This window comes from Diceros bicornis, chromosome 6 (assembly GCF_020826845.1).
Source record: "Diceros bicornis minor isolate mBicDic1 chromosome 6, mDicBic1.mat.cur, whole genome shotgun sequence".
NCBI lineage: Eukaryota > Metazoa > Chordata > Mammalia > Perissodactyla > Rhinocerotidae > Diceros > Diceros bicornis.
This window is the reverse complement of record NC_080745.1, coordinates 75577170-75595213: the sequence shown is the minus strand read 5'-3', so window position 1 is coordinate 75595213 and position 18044 is coordinate 75577170. Positions and strand designations below refer to the sequence as shown.

At 42.5% G+C, this 18044-nt stretch overlaps 1 long non-coding RNA gene across 3 annotated transcripts in view; it reads left to right on the top strand.

Moving 5' to 3' along the window:
• The first annotated feature begins 930 nt into the window (after positions 1-930).
• Positions 931-18044, top strand: part of LOC131407448 (uncharacterized) — a 178160-nt gene continuing 161046 nt past the window's right edge. For all 3 annotated transcript variants that reach the window (XR_009220495.1, XR_009220494.1, XR_009220496.1), the window contains exon 1: positions 931-981. This is a non-coding gene — a long non-coding RNA (uncharacterized LOC131407448). The remainder of the gene's footprint in view (positions 982-18044) is intronic.

Here is an 18044-nt window from a genome sequence, read left to right as displayed (position 1 = left end):
CTCTTGGATAGGTGACCTTATGTAAGTGATGCCTTAGGAGGCTTCCAGTGTGCTTCCCTCAGTTCTCAATGTTCCAGGGGTGACCCCTATGTGGACTACGTGTGTCCTTCTGCTGTGGCCTGTTTGCTCTCCCTGTAGGCACCCAGGGAGGCCTAGTTATGCTCCTGGCCAGCTGTTGTAATGCTCAGCTGCTTGTAGTTGTTGTGGGCCCTTCAGTCTCTTTATCAGGTGTGGGGAGCCCCAGCACATTTGGCTGCAAGTTCTAATACCACATTTGTGTTGCAGTATTTCTTTTAAGTGAGTAGGCCCCCAGCGTGGCAGGTTGTTAGGCTCAGGGCCTTACAATTGCTGTAAGCCTCTAGCCTATTAGGTCTCTTGTCAGCTCTCTGAGGGTTGCAGCTGTGTGGGGCTGGCCTCAGGCACAGGAGCACCCAATTGTTTCAGGCTTTGGAAGGTGGGGCAAACCCCCTATGTGGGTCTTTGAGAAGCACAAGTCTTCTGCAGCTGACAAGCCCTGCCGCCCACAGGTCCACACACACAGTCCACACAGTCCTGCCCTATGTACATGCCCCGACCTCCCCAAGCGGACCCAGTCGCTCCATGGCGGGAGCCCCACACACTCCGCCACCGCCCCACACTCTCCACCCGCTCCTTGCTCCTTGTGCACACCCGGCCCGGCTAAAGTCGGCTCAGTTGCCAGGTTGCAGAGAATCCAGTCACCAATCTATGCAGGCCCACAAGTTGCCTGAGGGCTTGTTGTTGGGTGGGGCCAGTCTCTAGGGTGGGCTGACTGCCCTGGCTGAGCTGGATTAAATCGGTGCTCTAGCAGGTGGGGCAGACCCTGGGCCAGCAGGCCTCAGGGAGAACTCCAATGGCGTCTGTGTCAGCACGCCCACACCAGGCCACAACAATGGCCGCCGCCAATGTCCCAGTCCCTGGAGAGGTCTCACCCCTCACCGAGATGCACTCAGGGCCTATTAGGTGAGTCTCTTTTCACCACAGCACTGTGCACCTTTCTTTCTGGTGATTTTAGGATGCTTTCTGAAACGGGTGAGTTTGTGCGCGGGCCCTTTAAGAGCCAGTTTTAGTTTCTGTGTGAACCGGGTTTTCTGGGGGTGCTCCCCAATGTTTTAGTAGCAGGCACAGTCAGATATTATGCCACTCGCCTCGATTGTGCTGGGTCCACAAAGTGCCCCCAGCGGGGGCTCCCCGGCTCAGGGCCCCGCGCCTCCGGGGAGGCTGCAGACCTGTGAGCTGCTCCCGGCGGCCGTGAGGCTGGCGGCTTGTGAAGGCAGCGTTTTTCCTCTCCAGAAGGGAGTCTCTGCCTCTTCCACCTCAGCCAGGATTGTCCGTTGTTGCAGGAGTTCCTCTTATCCAGTTTTCAGTTCTGTCTCAGGGGTAATTTTTCCATGGGTAGTTGTAAATTGGCTGTGTCCGCGGGAGGAGGTGAGTTCAGAGTCTGCTTACGCCGCCATCGTGACTTGAGATCTGTCTCTGGAGATTCTTAATCAGACAGGCTAAGAAGAGCCCAGGAATTTAAGACACATGTTTTTAAAACTTTCTAGATGACTCTGAAGTCGGGCCTTGAGTAGTATCCTCTGGTCTTACTATCTGCTCTGATGGCCTGAATGGGTGGTCAGGAGTTGCTTTGTTCAAATTAAATTAACCATTAAAGGTCATATTTGTATCCAGGTTGCCTCAGTAGCATCTGGAATGAATACGGGGCAGGGGCCAGGGGAACTTTCTGGCCCCAGAACCTTACAAATAGGCTCTCCAGCATAGACTAGAATACTTTGGTACTTGCTGTTAAACTGTGTTTGATTTGCAAACACATCAGTCAGTACTAGGTTGTCTTGGGAACTAGGAACTTTCCGTCCTATGTACATTTTGCTGTGTCTACTTGATATGCCAGAATTTTATATTCATTTTTAAAAGTTTGGGAAGACTCTCCACCAAGTGGGGCTGCTTGGCACACAAAGCTATCTCACTTGGACTTCTTGGGCTAGCCTGGAACTATCTCAGGGCTGCGAATTTAGGGACTCAGCTTGGAGGTATTTCAATGTGTGATTGTCTCTAAATAAGAGTCTTACCTAGAGATTGTTTTAGAAGAGAAAGAAATGAATTCCAGGTTGAAATTCTACTCACTTGTAAAGGTCTCAGTTTCAGTGGCACTTTGGAATAAATGCAGAGCTTTAAAATATTGATGAAAATAAATGTTTCACCCATAGGCGTTCTGATTAAGTCAGTCTGTGGGATCCGTTTGGGTATTAGTATAATTTTTTAAGTTCTCCAAGTGATTCCAATGAATAAATGAATTGGGAGGAATCAATTGTAGTACCTCCCTACTTCTTACTATCATGCACTTTGAAACTAGGCAAGCCTAGCTTCAGATCTGGGGTCTAGCACTTAAGAGTTGTGTGACCCTCATCATTTAATTTCTTCAAGCTGGTGGCATGCCCAGTGTGTGTGTGGGATGGAGTGAGGGGATTTGGGGGAGGTATTGGCAATAAGGGGGTGCATTGTCTGTAGGAAATTTAAACCAATAACGAAAGCAAATAAAAGTCAGTCTACTTTTTGTTTTCAGTATGCACTGGCAATTTTAAACAATGTGACTAATAAAATCCTCCTCCCCACAGGGCCAACTATTCCCATGGACACCTCCCTCCTACAACCTTGGTATGCCACCCAGCTTAAATTTCCTCATCTGTAAAGCTGAGTAAAATAGAGATAAAAATACCTGCTTTGTAGGGTTGTCGTTGCAATCTAGAAATAGTATATTTGAACTGTCTCTTGATCTCTATCCTAGAGGGGCTCTCTAGCCAGATGGCCTAGTTAGAATCCTGACTCCATCATCCTAATTTTAAGCAAATTACTTAGTCTCTCTGCCTCAATTTTCTTTACCTGTAAAATGGGAATAAGAAAACACCTACTTCATGGTGCTACCTCGTTAATAAGTTAATACATACAAAATGCTTTGAATCATACTTGGTATACAGTAAGCCCTCAATAAATGTTAGCTGTTGTTATCTGGCATATATTTAGATGTCCATTTACTAGTAACTATTGTTTTAGAGCTAATAAAGATTTGTTGAACACATACCTCTAAGAAGTGTCATTTATTTCCTTATTGATCCAAGATAGAAGGGTACCTAGAACCTGCAAAGATATCGAGAGTGAACTCGCTCAGCCTCTCTTGTTACCAGATTCCTTGTCTACTCTAAAAATCTCTTGCTTTCATCCTTTTCCTCACATCACATCTATGCTGGAAATAGGCAGGACCTCATTGTCAACATTTCAGTCAACAGTTATGGTTGGCCTCCAGTTACCTGCCTCAAATACAGTAAGAAAGATCGTTTTTCTAAAGCAGGATCTCAGGAAAGAAAATTGGAAGACAGTACGCCAATAGGTGTGCAATTCTGGTTAAACATAAAATTGTGATTTATGAATTATTACATCACTTAATCTTACTCTAATAACATTAATTGTCATAACTAACAACAACATTCAGGGTACACTAAGCTTTGCACTAAGAGCTTGACATGTATCATTTCATTTAATTCTCATTATAGCTCAGTTAGATAGGTTCTATTACTGTGCCTGTTCTATAGGTAAGAAAACAAAGGTCAAAGAAGGTGAATACTTGTCTAATAAGAACAGCTAATAAGTAGTAACCTTGAACCCAGGTTTCTATCTCCAAAGTTCATTTTCTTAATAAGTGCCCACCGTCAGTGTGGGCATGCGTGTACATGTAACTTCCTTATAGCACATATTGTCTGTTGGCGAGTTTACATTCTCAGCAGCCATTTCTGCAGGTCTAGAGATACAAGGTCAGTCTGAGTTGATTCCATAGATAGAAAGCACTAGGGAAGTTCTATTTTTGAAGTTGATTTTACACAGAATTCACGGCCCGCACATATACCTCATAAGGGTGGAGTGTCCGGTCGTAAAACACCAACTTTCTTGGCAATTTTGTGGTCTTCTCCCCACTTGGAAGAGCCCCACTCCACCATCCTCATCCTTGAGACATCCAGACACTAGTTGGCACTGGGGGATATCTTATATTTGCTCTTCTTAGTGGGTATGATCCTGTGCAGTTCAGCCCAAGCCACTATGAGGGAGAATGTCCTCTGGTCGATGCTTCTGTTGGAATCCTTTCTGGGATTGTGTAGTGGTCTTGCAATTTTATATCTCCACCTACACAGACCCTCAGTCTTTGGCCATATATTCCAGCCCCTTTCCTGATGGATCCATTTGCATGCACTCATTTTCTAGCTCATTACTGCAGTGGGCATTACAATTACAACTGGTTTATTAATTCATAGCTGTTCTAATCATCAAGACAATTATGGTTAATTCACAGCAGCTCTTATTGTTATTATTATTCATTTATTCAGTTTTTTTTTTTTTCGTGAGGAAGATCAGCCCTGAGCTAACATCTGCCAAACCTCCTCTTTTTTTTGCTGAGGAAGACTGGCCCTGGGCTAACATCCATGCCCATCTTCCTCCACTTTATATGGGATACCGCCACAGCATGGCTTCACAAATAGTACATTGGTGCACGCCTGGGATCCGAACCGGCGAACCCCAGGCCGCTGCAGCGGAGCGCGCGCACTTAACCGCTTGCGCCACGGGGCTAGACCTTATTCAGTTTCATTTTTAATATAATTATGGCTTAAGCCAGGACATCCCAGGCCTGCAGGAGGTGAGGGTACACTATGCAATGTGGTGCAGTCAAACTAGCATGGGACTCCTTATTGCAAAACAGTATTATAATAATAAAGGAAGTTGAAAAGGAAAAAACCTCCTAATGTCACCACTCTTGCAAAACTGTTTTAATTTTTCCCATTTCTTTCTAAATTAGTGGAATGCTTTTACTTCAAGGTAATTGCAGTGTGAATATGCTTTTGTATTTTTTTCTTTCAATCAACACTCTACCAAATTACAGTTTTCCATGCTATTTTACTGTCCCCATAAATTTAGGTTGGATTAGAATTTGAGTCTCTAGCTGCCTGACTGTCAGCCTGTTAATATAGCGCTTCCGAGCTCTCCTGATAACATAGTTTATGATGCTTTGCCTATCTCTTGAGGTTTTTGTGAGGGGTCAAAGAGAGGATGAATATGCAAATGATTAGCAGAGGACCCAGAAAAGGGAGTGAGCTCCTATTTCATCTCCCCCCAAATTTTGACTTCAATGGCCTTTCTTCGATCAATATCTCATTCTTTAGGGCTGAAAAGCTTGGTATTTGAGATTCCTTTGCAAGTGCCGATATTTCTTGGAGTTACTAAACATTATAGATTAGCACTTGAATTTTGTGAGCCAGACACCACTGGAAAGACATAGCCGTGGGAAGCCATACTCGGCCATTTTGCTGGGCCATTCTGGGTAATTTCTTGAAGATTGCTATTTTTCGTCAGCGTTCCTGTCCACAGGCCAAAAGACCTGATGCCTATATATTTTTAAAGCTTCAATCCTCCAGTTTTATTGATTGCAAAAAACAATGTTAAACTTCAAAACACATTTAAAAATTTTTACCCATCTTCCATAACTTCCCCTCACTCATACAACTGCTTTATTTTTAGATAGTAGTAACTGTGATCTATGTGAAATTAGGTATGCCTATTCACACTGGCGCTGAGAGCCACAACTTTCATTTTTAATGCCTGTGATATAGTCCCTCAAGTTAATGGCCTTCCATTTACTAGCTCATCTTACCACGGTTGGACATTCAGGTTGTTTTCAATGTTTTACTATTATACATAATACTGCAATGAGCAACTTCATCTAATGATCATTTTTCTTCTTTTAAAATACTTCTCCAGGACAAATCCCCAGGAGTGGAATTATGGAGTCATGGGGAATAAGCTTCTTAATAGTGCCTGAAGCATACTGATGTAGCTTTCCAGAAGATTTGCATCAATTTAACCCTCATATCTTTAATACAGCAAATGCTTTCCTTATATTCAGGATGGCCAATTAACATAAATTCTTTAAAATCATAGCAAAGTAGACTAAGGAGAATTTGTAAAATAAAAAAAAAATCACACCATTTTTTATGTGAATAATCATTCAACGCTCTTCTCTTTTCTCTTCTCTTTCTTCTTCTCTTTCTTCTTCTCTTCTCTTCTCTTCTCTTCTTTTCTCTTCTCTTCTCTTCTCTTTTCTTCTCTTCTCTTTTCTTCATTCGTCTCAGCCACGCCCTTAATTTGTGTTAGGTACCAGAAGCAGAAATGTGAGGAGAGAGTGAAAGAGAAAGAAAGAATAGAAATAACTGAGATTGATAGAATGCGTTATAGACAAATAATTCTAACATAGATTTTAACAACAACCCTAAAGGGCAAAGATTATTCCCATTTTACAGATAACAGAACTGAGACTCAAGAAGATACAGTGACTTGGCCAGAGTCATCTGGCTGGTCAGCTGCCTAGCTTAACTGTTAACTCCCATCTCTTGGTCTTCGGACCCCTAAATCAGTACTCTTTAGATGACACAATTTCTGATGCCCTAACATGGTTTACCTATGAAGTAGTCAGGGAACAAATGAGGAAATATACAGTTAAAGTTCTTATTTCTATGATAGTAATACTAATAACAACCACAAAACTAGCTAACATTTATTCAGTGTTTACCATGTACCAGGCATGTGCATTGTCTCATTTAATCCTTACAGCAATCCTACACTTAGGTATTATTATCTTTACAGATGAGGTAACAGGGTCACAAAAAGCTTAAGTAACTTACTCAAGACTATAGAGCTAAGAAGTGACAGAGCCAGGATTTGGAACCAGGAAACCTGACAGAGCTCCTGCTCTCAACACCTGGTATGGCACCTCAGAGACATCTCTTCACTTTGCTGAGATAAGGTCCTTCCTGGCCCTGAGAAGGGACCTCCTTCCACCTGGTCTTGCTTGCAGAAGCAGTGTTAGGACTGTATCTGCAATATCAAGAGTGGCACTGGGCATGCAGAGGAGCTGACCAGCGCTTCACTGGCGCTTCTGAACTTAGGTTGTTTACTGAGTGGCCTGTGGCGAGAAAAGAGGTTCTGAATTCCCTTTGTTCTCTGCTTTTATGTTGCCCAAAGGAAAACCAAAGCAAAAAAATGCCCTTTGAAGCTGTCTTCTATGTGAAAAAATAAACAGACCCCTTTGCAATAAGAGACTCCAGCCTCAGAGCAGGATTTCAGTAAAGCTGCCCTGATTGCCAATGCCCTGAGGACGACTGCCCAGTGGGAGGAGGATGGCCACAGAATCGGCAGCCAGAGCCAACTCCTTATCTTTCTTTATCCCATTCACCAAATTCTGTTCCTGACAGTTTCGGTTCTTTTAAGCCACAGGAATGAGATGCTTTGAGCATACTTTACATAATAAAAAGTCAATTAATATGCTAACTATTGATAAGCTTGATTCTTGTATTCAGAATGGCAATGGCCATGCTTTGAATTAATGAAGAGGGTGTATGTGTCGGAAAGGAACTGATCTGGGATAGTGACACCCAGCACCCTCTAGGGTCCTAGAAGAATTTTTCTTGCCCATCCATCCCCCTACCACCCCCTACACACACACACACACACTGTCTTTGATGACAAGAGTGGTTTTGGCTGTTGTGGTCGCTGGTTGCCTTAGAATAATGGCTATAACCGCAAACCATTGCTGTGCCCGGGACGGGTCCTTGGTGAAATGTCCGGTCCTCAGAGTGCATTTTGTGAGCCCCTGTTTTTGGCTCTCTTTTATCTTGCGGATGTTCCATCCATTTTTCACATGCACGTACACACACAAACACTTTGGGGAAGCTACAACGTGTGTCCTTCATTCCCTTTTCCCCAGCAACCAACAGAGGGCAATGGGCCTCAGCTCCCACAGGCTTTGACTCAGAGCTTCGTATTACCGATTCTGCAGCGAAAGGCTTTCTAGCCTGGTTAAGGAGCGAAACAAAGATCACAGCCTGGTGGACCCACTGGTGCAGCATTTTGTTTGGCCTGTGCAATGTTTATGAAATATTAAACCTCATGAGATTTCACATGAAAGTCAGATAGGTTAGCTTTCCTTGGGAAGTTAGGTGATCTTACAACATGGCAGTGCCTGCCTTCCCATTTGACAGCGCTTGGTTGACACCGGGCAGGGGCAGTCACTCCCTTCTGCAGTCCCCATCTGCCCCTCTTGGTATATTTATTTCCAAAATTGGTTCCTTTGGTTTAGGTTTCCTGATTTAAAGGTCTGAGGGTAAAGGTGGAGGCTGAAGTCCTTTTGTCTCTGTGGTCATAGCTATACTGGCCTGCCAGAGTCGATCTGGACCATGAATCAACTGCCTGTCATTCCTGCCTAATGAGTGACCACTGGATATCCAGGACAGGAGTGGTGTTGCTGGTGAAGTGGAGGGTACCTGTCAATCAATCTATAGAGCATGCACCTTTTATTGATCACTGCACACCATTATTGCCTAGCACTGAGCTAGGTCCAAGGGCTGAGTGTGCAGAAATTGTTGTCAACCTTCTAGGCACTTACCCCTTTCTTGACAGCCTGTAATTTGGTTGCTGAAATACTTTGCTTTGTTGCTGCAATCATCACATTAGTTGTTAAGGTAAAATGTTTTTAGCAGGTGTCAGCTGTCACCTATTAATCTCACACTATCCCCCTTGCTGTGTAAGAATATAGCTTTACCTAAACCCCCAGGAAAGCAGATGGTCCATCCATTTTGCACACGCATACACACACAAACACTTTGCCTCACTCTTGTCTTCCCTACCCCAACCGTTTGGTCCCAGGACACGGGTTTGAAAGTAAAGGAGTAGACTATGAGGGGAGCAGCTGTTGGGCCTTTCTCTTCTTGGTCTCCAGGACCACTCACCCTCCAGCTCAGGAGAATGAGCTCTTTCTATTTTTCTCTAATGGCGTGATAAAATAACCCTTATGCTGTTCTGATGCAGTGCTTAGAGGTATTTGGTCATCTCATTAAAGATCTGATGCCGCTCTTTTGCTCTAGCACTCTTGTCCAAGTAATTATATCTGCAGCCAAGTATTTCTTTATCTGGAGTAATCTAATAGTCAGAGAAGTAGTGTGCATTTCTAAGTTTTCCCAGAAAATGGAACAGGCTATTTTTCATTTCCTCCCTCAGGAGCTTTGGTTCATTGAGAGGTTAACATCAAAAGACTTTGATCCAGTCCTACTAGACCCATGGCTCTGAGCGGTTTGAATGGAAATGATTTCTCTGCAAACCATATCATTCTTGCTCTCGTGCTTATATTCTCGTCACTAATTACTCCTTTAACATTTCATACCAGATATTATTTACTGGGTGGCCAGGATACTCTCTTTCTGATCAAGTCAGGATTGATGAGTAAATGAAAAGCAATAAGATATATTGGAGTATATGAGGAAGCCGTTTGATTTAAAACTAATTCAGCCTGACCTTGTTTTTCCAGAAGGGCCTGACATGGCCTATTGAGCATGCACTGTGCATCTGCTCTAAACATTTACAATGTCCCCAAACTGAGAATGATGCCCTTAAAGATAGGAATGTTGTCTCCCCCCATATCAGCATTTCTTTAAGGATAAGCATTTCTTCCCAGAAACTTCCCAGACCTACTGTGTTCGCCTTGTGACCACTGACCTGCTGTGCTAGCAAAGCATCTCCCGACAATAGTAAAAGAGACATTCCTGTCATATGTGATGTATGTTCCTTGTTCTAAGATGTTATATAACCACTCTGTACACCCCGCTTCTTCGGAGTGCCTCCTTCCTTGGGGAAGGTCACTTCTGGGCTATAGTTCTCAAAGCTGGCTCATATAATAAATGCATCCCAATTTTGATTTATAGATTAATTATGGATTATTTGCATTGACATGATGCAAATATAAAATAGAACAAATAACTGCTTTGAGAGTCCCACTGTCAAGATATGCCTCATTTTTTACCAATTCACTTTACAGGTTCAATAGAAAAGAGAAACTCTGGGACCAGGGGTGAATGTTCCCGCCCCTCATGGATAAATCCCATCTGAATTGGGCTCTGGCCTCTTTCTCAAAATTGAGTTGTTTCACTGGACACATTTCCTTTAGCCTTCTGAAGAAATAATAAATAGAAGAAGGGATTAAGAATGTTAGGAATAAGAGTTATTTTTAAGTAGTTTGAGGAGACAAGTGGAGTCAATTGTGTATGGAGAGATTGAGGAAACAGCACTATATCAGGGCTGGTACCTCCTTTTCAATTTGCTACTCTTGATTAGGACTTGACAAAGGGTTTCTTTCTTAATTTGCATGACATTCACATCACATGCTGTCAGATAACTGGCTGTGTCTTCTAATTCTTATCCTTTAAAACCCTGAGATGCCAGAGAGCGTGATGGATTTGTTCTAAATTGGCTTAATTTCCAGCCCAAGCCAGCTGAGATCTGAAAAGTTGGTTAGGAATATCACTTAGAAAATAATATCCGAAATAATTCTTACAAAATGTAACATGTTTTCCAGTACAGCTCAATTTCTAGTCATATTACAAACCTGGATTGATATTGTACCTCTACTGATCATTAAATTTCCTCGTTCCTTATTAGAGCTTGGTAGACACCTGTGTGACACATGGGGGTCTGATGTGGGTAATGCAGATTAAACCACAGTGAGTTCGCTGCATGCATTCTGCCCTTAGGGTGAAGAAATTAAATGACATTAGATACCTCTATGTGAAGTTCACACAGATCCCATGAACCTTAACAGTCAAAATAAAACTCATTTTTCTCCTCTGAACCCTCTTCCTCCTCTGTATTCCCTACCTTGATGAGTGGCATCGTTACCTATCCCACAGTCAAACTAGGAATCTGAGTCATCTTCACTAACCCCTCCCTAACCTTTCCACATCCAGTCTGACACCATGTCCTAAAAGTTCTTCCTAAAAGTTCTCTGTAATTTGACTCTTCTTTCCCATGCCCTCTGTGGAGTCCTTGGTTTTGATTCTCATCACCTAGAATAATAGCTTCTTAAATGATAAGCTTCTAATATTTCTCTCTAATACTGTCTCCTCTACCCCAACCTTGCCACTAGAATGATATTCTGAAACCCAGGCCCCCTTACATCGCCACGATGCTCAAACAACAAAAACAGCTATAGTGGATTCCTGTTATCTATGTGACAAAGGCACAATGCAGAAGAAGGACTCAGCCTTTCACAATCTTGCCCTAATCTGCATTTATGGCCTATTTTTCCATCCTTCTTCGCTTTCACTGTAGGAGTGAACCACAGCAAACTTCTTTCTTTTCCAAGTTGGTGGGCCTTTGCAATGCTCTCTGCTGGAGTAAGCTTAAGAAGGGAGTACACTCATCTGAAAATATGGACAGGTATTTTCATCTAGTTGCCTGGACTGGGATATGCAGTCAATTTCTTCTCTGTCTTTCTTGCTACTATTCCACAGTCTTTTAATGTCCTGTCTTGCTTAATCTATAGATTAGGCCATACAGTGATGCCTATATTCCCTTTTGTCTTTGCAGTAATAGTGGAGCCAGAATTATTTTTTCTTCTCGTTTTTAATTAGAGCAGACTCTTTAGGATTCTAAGTAATATTCTCTGGCATCTAGAACTGTTTAGCCTAGTAGTTCTCAAACATCAGTGTACATTGGAATTCTGTGGGTAGTTTGTTAAAACACAAATTGTTGGTTCCACCCCAAGTGCCTGATTCAGGAGGTCTGGGGGGGGGGCTCAGAGTGTGGATTTCTAACAAGTTGCCAGGTGGTGCTGATGCTGCTGATCTGGAGAGTGCACATTGAAAACCACCGCCTTAGCCGATGCATGTCAAGAACTGAAGATGAGAGGTAAGTTCTGAGAAGACAAACACCTCTTGGGGACAAACCGGGCTACATTGGCATTTTTGGATGTTTGCCCTGTTTTTTCCGCTTATGGTGGGACGTGGATTGCTACAGAGATAGAAGGGAGGTTGGTGCTGCTGCATCTCTGGAAAAGGATTTGTCACTGGAAACAAGGGTGTGACCAGTGTACATTTTTGTCAAAGTGAACAAGAAAGTGCTTGTACTTAGAGCCCGACTTTTGGTGTCACTTTTCCTGTTCCTATGCCAGTGAAAATCATAAGGCCAGTAAACATCCCTGAGCATTGGTGAGCCCCACAACTCTTAGTTCTTCTTTGCATTGTCTGGGTTCCCCAGGAAGGCTGTGTCATCGGGGTGAGGGAGGGAGCATCCTGACAATAGTGATAATTTCCCCTCTGCTGGACTGTGCTCTCCCCAGCGATCTCCCAGATGTCTTTAAGATGGTTCCAATATAATTTCTGCAAATCCTTCCCAATCCTTCTAGGATAGTTATTTTTTTACTCCTATGTGTCCAAAAATCTTGTGCTTTTTATAACACTAATCAAAAGATATTATAATGATTTGGTCTCATGATTTATCACCTCCATACTAGGTTAGTAACTCCTTTGAAGACAAAGTATATATATTTATGTGTGCATGTGTGCAATAGATATACATGTATTTCATCTTTTTCTCCTCAAAGCCAATGAATGTTTGGTGAATCAATGAATGAGCCCTACTTTCATGCACTTTGCAGTACACCCTTCTTCAAGTATCTAAATCTTATTTTGCTATACAGATTTCATGCTCCTACAGGGGAGCACCACGTTTTATTTTTTCTGAGTCCTTCTCTAGTCATTGCCCAATCCAAAATTGAGTACACAGTCAGAATTTTAAAAAAATGATAAATCAATTTTCCTCTGCCTCTGGGAAATGGGAGAGCATTAGCAAGGAGGGTGTCCACTTTCTATCCATCCCTTTAAGAGGCTAAAAAGATTAAAAGCTGCCTGATGCTTCAAAGTCGAGTGGTGCATTTGGGAGATGGAGGAAAGTGCTCGTACTTGGCTGTAAAAGTCTTTTCTGATTGAGATGACTATGGCCTTTGAAAGATCAAGGAGTAACTCTTTCTCTTTTCTCCTGCAATCATTACTGCTGTTAACAACTCATGCCGACTTTTTCTTGGGTAAAGTGGAGGGCTTTTTACTTCGTCCTCACCCTGACTGTGTAGCTCTCCACTCAGTCTTGGGGTCTTGTTTTGGTGTAAGTACAGGTCTTCTGTGAGAGCCAGAGTGGATGGAAATGGGGTCAGTAGGATGTAAACACCTTTGTGAAGGGAGCAGTGATTTACGGTCCTCTGCATCAGAGGATGATAAAGTTTTTCTGATAAAGAGCTAGATAGCAAATATTTTAGGCTCTGTGGGCCATATGGTTCCTGTTGCAACTAATCAACTTTGCCATAGTGTGAACACAGCCATAAACAATATAGAAATGAATGAGCATGACTGTGTTTCAATAAAACTTTATTTACAAAATCAGGTGGCAGGCTAGATTTGGCCCTCTGACTGTAGTTTGCCAACTTCTGCTCTAGAACCCATAAAGCCCTGACTCTGGGCCTGCCGGGACTCCCAAACTTTGGTGCTTTCTACGATAACCAGAAAACTTAGGGTAACTGAAAAAAAATAATTAAAATCTTCTGCACTCAATTAACCAATTTGCATGTGCCTGAGAGTGGCTTCTTTTTCAAATGGAAGGGTAGGATCTGTAGGGAAATAGGAAGAAGCAGGTGTCTGCTCCTCCTCTCCTAACTTCTGGTCTCTCTTCAGAGCCCCATATTGGTAAAACCTAACCAGAAGCCAGATGACCAAGGAGAAAGGTGTTTTGCAGAGTCCCAGACCCAGCACCACAAAACAGAGTATAGAATGGTGGATTTGAAGCTGAGAGACGATAGCAGGATAATTGGCCAACACTTCACCAAGGGTAACAATACTGTTGACATAACATGAGGTTAGCAATGAGACCCAACGCAGCTACCAGAGAAGTGATATTGCCCTCGGAGAGTTAGACAGGTAAAACTTACACACACTATGGCTTTGATTACCCAGCGGTAAGACTAAACTATGATTCCACCTCTAACTCGGGCACTGCCGACTTTGAGGATGCACAAAACTTTATATAAGGTGATCTGAGTTTATTCTCGGAGAGACAACACCGGCATGTAATTGTAAGTCATTAAGTAGAAACCTAATCATTGTATTGTACCATGTTAGGAAAGAGACTACATGAGCTGAAGGGAGCAGATTAGCCTTGAAAAGAAATCCCAAAAGTGTGTGAGTGCACTTAGTAATGATTGCAGGACTCATGTTCACAAACAGATTCTCTGAAGTGGTTATTTAAGCTGTGGCTTGACAGAAATTGAATATTGAAGGTAATGAGTCTAATTGATTATAAGGGAGTGTTCCTTTTAATAAGATGCAATAACTGTTCAGGGCAGGTTGGCTGCTTGAAATGCACACTAGCAATAAGAATTTAAAGTTTGAAGTAATAAGAATGGTTGGAGTATTTAAATATGGAAATGTGATTGGCTTCCTTTGCAGCCCCAGGTACAGCCTCCATCCCATCCCCATACCCCCAAGGGGTAAAATAGGTTAATGTTCCTTAAATTCCCCTAAAGTAGTTGTTTTTGCTTGTTTGAGATGGGACGGTCACTTGGGTAGAGGTTTATTCCAGTTAAAGCATTGTGTCTGAAGAACCCTAGTGATGGGGACAGCCCCTGGAAACCCAAGATGGCCAGAATCTACACTTGCCCATTTTTCTCTCCCTGCTGCACCAACACTGGGGAGGTGGGGTTGGGTGGATGACACTATCTTGGGTTGCTATTGTGCGAAAGCCTCCCTCACTGGGAGCCTAGCATTCAGGGATAGTGAACGTTGGCAGCAAAAAGTGAACATGCTTGATCGTTTATTTTCCTGCACCATTTAGTACAGAGAATTGTTCCTCAGTCTTTTCTCTTTGGAGTATCCTTTGGCATTTCATGTGGATTTGTCTACAGGCAGAGAATGCTTTAGTCGTATCTGCTCAAGAGCTCTGGTTCACAAGACATTTCTATTTCTCATCGTATTAATCAATTGCTTGGCCTTTTACCTTTCACATCAGCCTCTCTTAGCTGGAGTTAACACGAGTCAACCCCAGATCATTGAGGCCACTCTTGCAGTGCCAACAAAATTGAGATTCTGAAACTTCAAAGGCGGGTGCCAGAGGTGAGCTGTAGTGAATTCACCAACGCAAGTGACTGCTTTGAAGTCCTCTGAGCAGCTAGCCAGTGGGGTCTCCCTGACCTTGCTGGGCAATGTTCTGCTCAAACTAGAACAGATTTTAAAGTCCACTTTAAGGTGGCCTTTTCTACAAAATAAAGTGATGACTCTTCCTGGCGGCTTAGTTCCTGGCAATGAAGCTCAAGTCTTGTTGGCTTTTTTGCTATACTTTTGAGTAAAAATAAATGATTTTTTATTAAAAAAAGAAAAAACAAAACAGTAGATCTCTTTAAAAAAACAAATTTACAGGCAGATTGTCTGTACATGAAACAGATAAAAGAAGCTGCTCTTTCAAAGCAGGGCTGAGGCCTGTGACCTGGCCTACTATGACTCAGTGGGCCTCTGTTTGAAAATCACACTTAATCTATGGAAAAAGTTGGGATGGGGAGGAGGTAAGGTTTTAATTCAAAGCTTCTACCATTCTCAGTCTTTAGATCTCTGCAGAATGTATAGATGGAACTAGATATATTGCCTTAATTCAGAATGAATATTGTGTACTGAAAAGTTCACAGAATGTTCTATAGCTAACAGTTGTATAATAGTAATATTTAATCAATGTTATGTCTCCAAGAATAATCATAACTCTGCTTGCCTGCATTTCTCCACACCTCACTGACTCTCCATCTTGTAGGATCTGATCTCAGAGCCCATCTTTGTCTTCTCTGCCATATCTTTTAATTTCTGTTTCTCTCTCCTAGTGGCCTTAGGACTGAATGCTATAATTTTTCTCCATGCAGCACAATGTCATTTCTGCTTTGTTGTCTATAATTTATATCATGTACTATTTCTGAACTAAATTATTGAACTTTCCAGAGTGGCAGATGACACCCATTGCCTAACAAGGGCCATGTAAAATAAACTGTGAATAAAGCAGATTATTCTATTTTGTAACAGTTGAGACCAAGGCAGATTGCTGGGGCCAAGGGGAGCAGTGCTGCCAACTCCAGTCTACCTTATTAAATCCTGCTGCCTTTAAACACATCCCACAGTCCCAGGAAAAGAGTGAGGCACTGCAACCAACTGAGTGGCTTCAGTTTTTAAAAATTAGCTTTTGGGAAGAAAGAGAGCAGGATTGACCTTTATGACAAAGACTCCTCAATCTGAAAACAGGTTCTAGTCCACAAAATCCACTTGTAAGGCAATTATTAAAATGTTTGTCCCCTCAAATGAACACGTATACTTGGTTTTAACAGCGAAGAAACACTATGTCACATTTTTGCCTTGTCTGGTAGGAAGCTCAGAGTGAAAGTTAGTGTCACACAGGTCTCAGTTTACTTGTCACTTCTTGAAAAAGGTGACTTCATCCATCTAGTCTAATTATGTTAGCTAGCTTCTCTTCTAGTCCCTGTAACTTATTGTACTAGTGTCCTGGGGCTGCTGTAACAAAAGTAACACAAACTGGGTGGCTTAGAACAAGAGGAATTTATTATCTCACAGTTCTGGAGGATACGAGTCGTAAATCAAGGTGTTGGCAGGGCCATGCCCCCTCTAAAGTCTCTCTGGAAGAATCCTTCCTTGCCTTTTCTTAGCTTCTGATGGTTGCTGGCAATCCTTGGCTTTCCTTGGCTCATAGCTGCCATGCTCCAATTCCTGACTCTGTTTTCATGTGGCTGTCTTCCCTCTGTGTGTGTCTCCTCTGTGTCTCTGTGTGTTTACACAGCCTCCTTATGAAGACACCAGTCATTGCATTTAGGGCCCGGCCAATCCAGAGGATCTCATCTTTACTTAACTAATTACATCTGCAAAGACCCTAGTTCCAAATAAAGTCACATTCTGAGGTCCCAGGTGGACACGCATTTTGGGGGGACACTATTCAGCCCACAACACTTGTCATGGTTCATACGGCCTTTGCAGCACATACCACTGACCGGAATTATTTTGGTGTTGTATGTGTTCCTTGTTTACTGTTGGAGTCCTCCCACCATCCCGGCCTGCTCCGACATACTAGAATATTAATTTCACGAGAGCTGGGACTTTTCTATTTTATTCCATGTTGCAAGCCTGGCATCTAATAGAAGCTTAAATATATTTTTGTTCAATTAAGTATTTAACTGATTTAAAGCTCAATTTTAATAATTTATCCCTGCTACAGAGTTTTCTTCCCTTTTTTTAAATGGCTTTTGAGTTATTTTATTTATCTTCAGCTAACCACCTAAAATACTTTTGAGAAGAGGTGGAGAAAAATTATGAACAAATAAAAGGCAGGTATTTGGGACTCACAGTATATTTTCCCTGAAAAATAAGATGATAAATAATGATTAGATTTCCAGACCATCTTTTCTTTTTTTTTTTTTTTTGTGAGGGAGATCAGCCCTGAGCTAACATCTATTGCCAATCCTCCTCCTTTTTTTATCCTTTTTCTCCCCAAAGCCCCAGTAGATTGTTGTATGTCATAGCTGCACATCCTTCTAGTTCCTGTATGTGGGACTCGGCCTCAGCATGGTCGGAGAAGTGGTGCGCCAGTGCGTTACTGGAATCCGAACCCCGGGCTGCCAGTAGTGGAGCATGCGCACTTAACCGCTAAGCCATGGGGCCGGCCCCCAGACCATCTTTTAAAGTTAAAAGTTTTTAAAGTTAAAACCTTTTAAACTTTAATGTACTCAAAATATTATATTTTGGCAATGAAAAAGACTAAAAAATAAGAGTGTTTTCAGTGTAGATTTTTCAGTTAGCTTTGGAGTAGGACTGTGCAGGTCCCTGGCATATAGTAGGGGGCCAGTAAATGTCTGTTAAGTAAATGAATTAATAAAAGCAAAAGAAGCCTCCAAGGTACCTGGCCCACCACAGGCTCTCTTCTCTCACTAAAGAAAATATGATGAGGTGTTAGGGTGGGGTGGAGTGGAGCCTGGACCTGAGTTCTTGACTTTTTGCTACATCTGAGGAATGCTTACTGCGTCTTCAAAGGGCCCTTATGTTTGGTTTTCTTAATCAGAGCCCCACCTTTGTCTA